The sequence below is a fragment of the Silurus meridionalis genome, chromosome 9, assembly GCF_014805685.1.
Source record: "Silurus meridionalis isolate SWU-2019-XX chromosome 9, ASM1480568v1, whole genome shotgun sequence".
Taxonomy (NCBI): Eukaryota; Metazoa; Chordata; class Actinopteri; order Siluriformes; family Siluridae; genus Silurus; species Silurus meridionalis.
Window position 1 is genome coordinate 7,632,583 of NC_060892.1, and position 9,578 is coordinate 7,642,160.

A 9,578-nucleotide genomic window follows, 5' to 3' on the forward strand; every position below is an offset into this window, starting at 1 on the left:
TTTTGTTGTTTTATTTAATTTGTGTTCTTCCACTTTCTCCTTCTCTTTCTTTATATTGATTTTTTTAGCTGAAAGCAAACGTTACCCCAATGCAAAAAAGAGAGAGAGAGACAGAGAAGACAGCAAACCAAAAAAAAAAAAAAATGCTCATAATGATGAATAATAATTAAATCCACACTTTAATGAATAATTATTCTTGTTAAATAATAATGAGAGAGAGAGAGATGTATGCACACTATTAACAAAGAATAAACAGAGACAAAGAAAAAGAGACAGACAGACAGAATGACAGACAGACAGAGCCAGAGAGTACGAGAGAAGAGGTAAGACAGAAAGGGTTGGGATCAAAGTAAGCGATAAAGAAAGCGAGGGAGTGAAGAACAGAGAAAAATGAAAGAACAGAAGCTCCGTCGTTGTCCGTCCTCCGCGTTCCTCACTGTGTGTTCGCTTCGTTTTGTCCTTTCGTTATTTCCTCTCTGTTTCTGCACACCGACTACCCGAAAGAGAAATGATAAAAGAATAGATGAAAGAGCGGCGCAGAAACGCCCAGCTCATTACCCAGAATGCACTGAGCATGTGGAGAAATGTGGCGTCTGATCTCTCCGGGTGCAGCACATAACGAGCTTGGAGAAATAAAATTACTGAGAAAGAGCAAAACTTTATGTTGGGGATTTTTGCTCGTGTTCATCCTGATGCTAATGCACCAGTAACATCACGTCCAAACAGTAGCGATCAGATATAACGTTTATATGTGCTGGTGAATTTTGCATTTTGATTGGTTAGAAGGGTGTTGAATTGTTTTCTGTAGCAGCAAGTCTGATCACAGTTAAAATCACACGTTTATATTAAAGCACATATTCTTTTAAGTTATTGTTTCCATGGTAACAACTTAATGGCAGGGGCATGTACAGCGGCTGTTCCACAAAAACATGAAAAATCATTGATATATAAAAATTTTCTGTACATAAACATTTGCTGTTTATTAACAATTTCAGGATGGAGTCTCCAGTGTCAGTGGTAAAGCTTTAAATACATTTAGACATCTTACAATTGTCTGTAACTTCATAAAGAGGAATTATTTTCTTATAAACCTCAACTGAGAAAGACAAGGGGAATGACTGTTTATATCTGCTATAACGTACACTTTATGGACAAAAGTTTGTGGACCATAATATTGGTATGTGCTTTTCAAACATCTTATTCAACATTTCTACCGCATTTCCTGCTAGAATAAACTCACTCTTCAGGGAAGATGTTCCACTAGATTTTGGAGTGTGTATGTTGTGGTTTGTGATCATTCAGCCACAAGGGTGTTAGTAAAGTCAGGTACTAATGTAGGTTCAGGTGGCCTGGGGTGCAGTCAGTGTTCCAATTCATTAGGGTTGTAGTCAGAGCTCTATAGCAGGCCACTCCAACCCATGTAAATTATATATTGATGGAGCTGCCTTTGTGCACAGGAGCAGTGTCATGCTGGAATAGGTTTGGGATTCATAGTTCAACTGAAGGGAAGACATCCTATACAATTGTTTGCCTCCAACATTGTGGTAACAGTTTGGGAAAGAACTACATATGGCTGAAAAAAATCAGGTGTCAAAATAGTTTTGTCCATATAGTGCAAGTGACAAAAGGAACTTGTTTTGCTAAAGTTCTACAACATTTAATGTAAAATATTAGGGAATGTGCAACTTTGTCTAAAAGCACAATATTAGCATGTGGATTATTGGTATTAAATCACAGTGCCATGTTTTATCAGTAATATTCGTATTCGTGATTTGTAACATTTCCGATTTCTTTGCAATGTTGTAAAAGACTGAAATTCTATTCGTGTTGTTTAGCGGCTCCATGGCTCTGATGTGAGGAGTGATGGACAGGTTTCAGCTCCGAGCTGATGGAGAGAAAGAGCTGAGAAAGAACGAGTGATGATCAGTGACTCCAAACAGATGGATGATGGATGAGAGGTGAACGGAAGAGTGCAGCAGAGACAGGGGATCAAACGGAACAAGAGAGAGAGAGAGAGAGAGAGAGAGAGAGAGAGAGAGAGAGAGAAGAACAGAAAGACAGGGGGGAGAGACAGAGAAAGAGACAGACAGACACAGGAATGTAAGTGATACAAGGGCAAGTGAGAGATGGATTGATCAGCTGACACCAAATGGACACAGAGGCACACAAACACTTTTACAGCTGCACACACTTTAAAAAGCACACATTCTTAGACAGATTAAGAAACACACACACACGCACAAACGCACACACACACATTAAGAAATACACACTCAGCTGTAATAAATATCACTGAGTCTCACTGCAGCTCCTTTAATGTCATTTCTAATCGTTCTGAATATCTCTGTAGTGCCAGCAACATCGCTGTGATCAAACGATTCTACAGACAGAAGAAAAACACACACATGGGCACGCACACACACACACACACACACACACACACACACACACACCACACACACCACACACTTCACATCCTTTTACAATGTGCTGCATTGCTATTTTTAGAACAAAGTTTACAGCAAAAACAAAAAGAAGAAGCAGACTGCAGTGGAGAGTATCCATCTGTTTATTACTGCAGGGCTGGAACACACACAAAGAAAGAGGTGCATTTTTTGCCATATTTATATGGGATTGGTTTTCCAAGAGAAGGCGTGTAATGTCATTATTCCCACAATATCTCCGGGATTTTATTTCCAATTTGTCATTTGAGTCATTTTTTTTAAATAATGTCTGTACCCTGTTTGTAGAAAATTTGTATCTGAGAAAAGATTGCTCCGTATTTCACCTTCTTTGAAATGAGTAGTAGAAATAACACACATAATATACATATTAATTAAGATATGTTCTTTAACATACATTTAGATCTAAATTTGAAGTTACACCAGAGGATCATTGGGACGACTTTGGGAACTACTCCCGACATTTTTAGGCCAGTTTGAACAATTTTTTTCAGATTTTAATACGGGTGGTCTGTTAAAAATGCTTTTCAAGCATCCTATTCTATCCTATCCTATTTTTTCAAAATGTCCTGTTATAATAATCTCCACTCTTCTGGGAAGATGTGGTACTAGATTTTGGAGTGTGCTTGCTTGCTTTTGGAGGGTGAGGAGGCCTGAGGTACAGTCAGTGTTCAAATTCATCTCAAAGGTGTTCAGTAAGGTTGAGGTCAGAGCTCTATAGCAGGTCATCAAGATCTTCCACTCGACCCCTTACAAACTTTGTGCACAGGGATATTGTCATGCTGGAACAGGTTTGATTCTTCTAGTTCAAGTAAAGGGAAGATTTTATTCTAGTGCATCCACAGACATCCTAGTTACAAAAATGGAAAATGTATTTTATCGAAAGCGTTTTTGCTTGCATATTTGTTTTTATATCATTTGTTTTTTATGGTTGTACTTTTAAAAAAATACAAGTAGGTGAGCCATATTAGAGCTATAAGATTACACTGAAAGTTGCAGGTCGATGTGCGTGTAATGTGAGGATTGTACAAAATGGCCCGAGAAATTCATTCAGCTGTGTGAGCAAAATGTTTTAGAAGCTGCAGGATGGAAAGAAAGTGATCTTATAAAATTCAGGGGAAAAAACTCCCTGCCAGCAGACAGAGTTTGAATTCCTAATGCCTTGCAGTTTCAATTTTCAATATTCACGCCAAAGTGCTTCTCGATCCCGTCACTGTAATTCATTAACGCAGTGTAAATGTGTGGACGTCAAGTCCAAATTACCTTCGATTACCTACGGCAGCACTCAGGATGAAAAAGTGTTTATTTCTGCTTTACCCACTTTCTTCCAACAAATGGCTTTCTGCAAGGGTGATGGGAAATGAGAGAAGATAATTGCATTGAATAAAAATGCGGGACGAAATGACAAACGTGGTGCACTTTCCTAATCAACATCTTCATGAAAAATATTTATAAAAACAGATGGTGACCTGAGTGAAGAGGATGGCAAAAAAAAAAAAAATCCAGGAAAGTGCAGAAATATGACATGCATTAAACACAACACAAGCCAAAACCTACTGTTCACAATATATCAAAATCTAACCTACAGAAAAATTGATTAATACACCAAAACCAATAGTAAGGATTTAAAACAACTGGAATTGTGCTTAAAAAGACACCATCTTCCTTCACCACATGTATCCCGATTCACCATCTTAAACATAAATCTCAGAAGTTAATGCTTCACAAAATGTCTACAGGTAATGCAGGATAAGCGAAAATAGCAGCTTGTGCCCCTTTTTTCATGGTAACCAGATTATTTTCTGAAAAGGTGGCAATACTTTGAAAGTTGACCATTCTGCACTGTAAAAACCTGTTTAGTTAGAGAAGGGTGCATATATATACATACACCACACACACACACACACACACACACACACACACACACACACACACACAAACAACCAAAAATCACTCTTCAATAATACACACATGTGCACCTTTCCAGTAACTACCTTTTCAGTTCCCAGTAACTACCTGTTCAGTCCACTGCCATCAGCCAAATGCTACTGCTGTCTGATTGCAAAATCAGAGAATATTAGAAGGAGCTTCTTCCCACTAACATCAGACTTCTTAATCGCATTAGACTCTTATGTTCAGTTCTCGTTTACAATCATACTCGTTAATTATTCCGCATTTGCACACAGCACCTTACATTGTCATTGTTACTGGTTTTGTTTGTTATTGTCATACCTTACATTTTGTCCTTCTCTTTCACACACCTAAATATATTTGCTCTATTTCTTTCACTTACCACTTTATCATTATCTCGTATATTTTCTCTAATATATCTTCTCTTATTTTCTTTTATATTCTTATATTTTCTCATTTCATATTTATAGCCATTTACTTTTAATACACACATTTTTGAACAGATGATCAGATTTACATTTCACTGCAAATTGTATCTTGTATATAACTAATTTTGTGATAAATAAAAATCTTGATTCTTACATGTACATAAAGCTCCACCTCTCACTCCCATTTACATAAATACCCACTTGTAAGTCACACTTACATACACAAACATCTACACTTATGTACATAGAGCCCTTCCCATATCTATGGTGTCATACCCCCAATGTACACCCACTTTTATAGAGCCCTGCAATCTGCCTAGGTTCATGTCCATGAAGCCTTGTGTTGTGCTCATATCTACACGCATAGAGGCTTGCCTCCTGCCCCATCCCCAGTTCATGTCCCCTGCCCATGTGGCTGGAACACTGTCTCCTGCCCCACACTCAGGTCCATTGAACCCTGCCTCCTGCCCACACACAGGTCCATGAAACTCTGCCTTTGGCGCATGCTTAAGTCCATGAGACCCTGCCTCCTGCTCACACCCAGGTCCATTAAACCCTGCCTCCTGCTCACACCATGTTCATGTAACTCTGCCTTTTTTCATCCATACCTGCAAATGAAGATGCATCCAAATTATCAGGCTGTGAACCTCCTTGACTATAAATTGTACTGTATATATGAATAATTTAAATGAAAGTAAAAAACACTGCTTATTTCATCTTACAAAAATAAATATATAAATATATCTAATTATGTCTGAAACCCAGCTTCAGATCAAGCTTTTTACCTCTGTGTATTATTATAATGAGAAATGATTACCGTATTATAATAATAATTATTATTATTATTATTAAGCTCATCTGTAATATGATATGAGCACTCAATCATGGCTGTAGGCCATTTCTGGAATGATGTAACCTCACAACAAACAACCGTGTTCATGTAAATTCGGCTCTAAAACCGGTTTGTGATGTTTCCTGTCTAATTCTGATGAAACGGATATTAAACCAAGAAATTTGCATAAGCTGCAAAAGACATACCTTCCTGAACATACACAGTCATTACAGGATGATTTAATTTTTAAAGGTTATTACTCTGTACATATGTGTGTGTGTGTGTGTGTGTGTGTGTGTGTGTGTGTGTGTGTGTGTGTGTGTGTGTGTGTGTTCGAGAACAGGAGGAACAGGTGAGTCTTGCTTATTCCAGCAACACACAAACATGACACAGAAAATTAACTTTTCGTCTCTTATTTGATACACAGAACAGATTTGATTTGGCAAATCACGTCTCAAACCTTTTAAAACCAACTAATCACTAACCATGGAAATAAAATAGATATGTCAAGAATGAAAAATGAGCAATATACATTTCTCATTTTTATACAAGGCTTTATTTTGGGCCTGTCTCATTCAGCTTGTTTAGTCCACTCACTTGGCTAGGGAAAGGACTACTATTGATGACTACTTCTGAAAGGGCTACTTAAAAGAATGATAGCATTCTGTTCAGAAAATCTGCCATCTAGTAAAAGTAAAAACATCCACTCATTAGTGAATGCTTTATATAACAGAATAGACTCAAATTCCAGTGCTGTGTCCCAATCACACTCAATATAAATTGACATAATTGCTACAACAGGTAAATAAAAATGAGGGGGAAAAATCTGTCAGGTAAGTTAGCATGCTAACATATGCTAGCATTACACAATCAAAGACATGACCAGACAGCACTGAAGCTGAGACCTGGTATTATTCCATCGTTGAAAATTATAGCTAAACACTTTTCTGTAAATGATATGAAATGTGGCTACGATGTCATTGTAGCTGTGAAATATTTTTATGTAAAAGTCTAAATCACCATGTTCATAACTATTTCTCTTTTTTTATTATTATTATCCGTGCTTACTGCATTTACAGTCTTTATATCTAATAGTTCAGAAATATAGGCACACTATAAAGATAAAACTGGAAAAAAAAAGTGTACAAAAATATTAAACTTTTTTTCATGGATTATAAGATGCAATGAAGCAGCTTTCTTTTTTATACAACAAATTTAAATAAATTTAATTAAAGTAAAAAAATTCAAACTTTTGACTATTTTTTTTTTCATTTGCTTCCAATTAGAATTATTTTATTATTTTTTTTTAGATCAATTCAATAATGCGTTATTTATATAGTGCTTTTAACAATAGACATTGACTAGATTAAAATATTCACTAGCTAACAGCAACTAGATATAAGTTGCTGTTATAACCAAGTTTACTGCTTAAAAGTTTATCCCTATTGAGGGAGTCACTGGTGACAATGGCAAGTAAAATCTCCCTGGGATGGTAAAAGGACGAAAACTTGATAGGAATCAAACTCAAATGGAAACCCATCCTCATCTGGGTGGCACTGAAGGTCCATTCATTATAGATCTATCATTGTTGAGGTTATGTTCATTGATAGTCACCTGTTCATTGATGGGCACTTGAATGATAAGCTGTTCGTGGCAATTGTAGCTCAATGCCCCTGCAGCAGAGTGTTTACATGAATTACAGTTTAAATCTATCATCATGGTTCTTGAGTTTAAGCCTTCACTTAATGGATCTTTAGGCTTGAGAATCATCCTGAGCAGCAACGTGTGGTCTTCAGTTGAATAGAACTCCATTATGATGATGATTCAGACTAAAATATAAAAAATCCGATATATTGGCAGAGAAAAGGTGTTGGTGTAGCACGTAAGGGTGAACATGTTAATAATATATTGTTTAGAGTTAAACTAAATTTGGGACAGAGCCAATGTTTCAGGGTCTGTTGTTCACAGTTAAACTGTATTTGAGACTGAGCCCATATTTTACAGTTAAACTGCATGAGACTGAACCAGTCATTCACAGTTGATCTGCATTTTTTGGGATTGAGCCGAACCACTAAAATATTGCAGTTGTTTCGGAAGTGATTAACAATTCCTGTTAATCTGGTTTGTGCTCAATACACAGAAGCTACGTGTACTTTATTTACTGCATTGTGTTTCACTGTATGTCACACATATTCTCACACAGACACACACAGACACACACACACACACACACACACACACACACACACACACACACACACACACACACACACACTAAAGTTAATAATAACCTCTTAAACATTCACAGGAAACACACTTAGCATGTATTATATAGGAAACAACAGAAAAAATGCAGTGGTGAAAGATGAGTCATACATTTACCATTTACATCAAGTGCACTGTAGTGACTCTAAAAAAACATTCCTCAGTAATCTCTTATTTAAACCTGAAACTTATTGTAGCCAGATGAAAGAGAGAGAGAAAGAGAGAGAGAGAGAGACACAGAGAGAGAGAAAGAGAAAGAGAGAGCAAGACAGAGAGAGAGAGAGAGAGAGAGAGAGAGAGAGAGAGAGGAGCTCTTTAGTAGACAATATTAAGGTCTAATGATAATTAGGTTCCAATAGGTCCACTGAAGAACTGACCTCTTAAATATTAGTGATTTCATATAAATAGAAGAAATAAAATTAACAAAATTACCTTGCATCATTTAATGTCTATCAACTATTTTTTATTTTGTCTGCAGATATAGTTGGTAAATTACCACACACAAAGCAAATTGTACTATATTTATTCTGTAAATTCATTACATTTATAAAGCTGGTAAGCATGATTTAAAGTTAAAATGTCAGACTTGGCAACCTTCCCTGATTTTGTGTTGGAGCTCTGTATTTTAACACCGCTGTACACTGTTCTCAATCAATAATACGACCAAGGGTTTTCTTCTCTGAAAGTGAATATAAATTGACTGATGGCTGGGTTGGTGTCTGATATTAACCGTCTGTCTGCGGCTTCATTTGTCTGTCTGACTGTATACTTATGTTAATTACAGCAACCAAAAGACACACAGATGGCTAATCTGTTTTTTGTTTCTCTATCTAACACACACACACATGCACATACACTGATTTCCCCTCAGCATTCAGAAACACAGTGTTTATTTCATTCAAACTCCTAATCCTGTTTAACTAATCACACTTTCTGTCTCTCCCCCACCTCCCATCTCTCTCTTTCTCCCCACTCTCTTTCTCTCTCTGCTATTCGATAATTTGAAAGTGTAGTTCTTTCTGTTATGTCTTTAATATGTCACTGCTCCTGTGAAAAACATGGTCTCCGTCCCCCATGCTTTGACCGGATAACAGTGATGAGAACACTAAGCAGTAGTGGAGTATTAGGTTTGGGACAGAGTCGATAGCTCTGCCTTACACTCACATCCTGTTAAACCAGTCCTTCATGGATTCATGGTTCTGGGCTTTTGTTCCTTTTTTCCCTTTTGTTTCCGATATTAAAGCCGCCCTTTCTGTGGAGGTACACTGGAGACCTGCACTGGCATTATTACAGAATCTGAATAAACGGCTCAGGAACAAAGGCGATGGCCTTCCGTCTCAGGCAAAGTCTCACAGCCAACGAAAGCACAGATGAAGTTTCGTTCATCTAAGAAGATTATGAGTGAGGAGCGATTTTTTGTAACAGTTTTGTTTTGTTTGACAGTGTGACCTTTTTGTTAAAGCAGCTGTATTATAATGTGAGCAGAAAAGCACAAGCCAAATACACTCCAGAAACTGGAACTCATAGCAAAGAAATTAGTGTTGGGATGCATCCCAAAAAATGTCAACCTCTGATATAATTGACTTTTATGGCATTTGCTCTTCTTCTTCTTCTTCTTCTTCTTCTTCTTCTTCTTCTTCTTCTTCGGCTTCTTCCATTAGGGGTCGCCACAGTGGATCA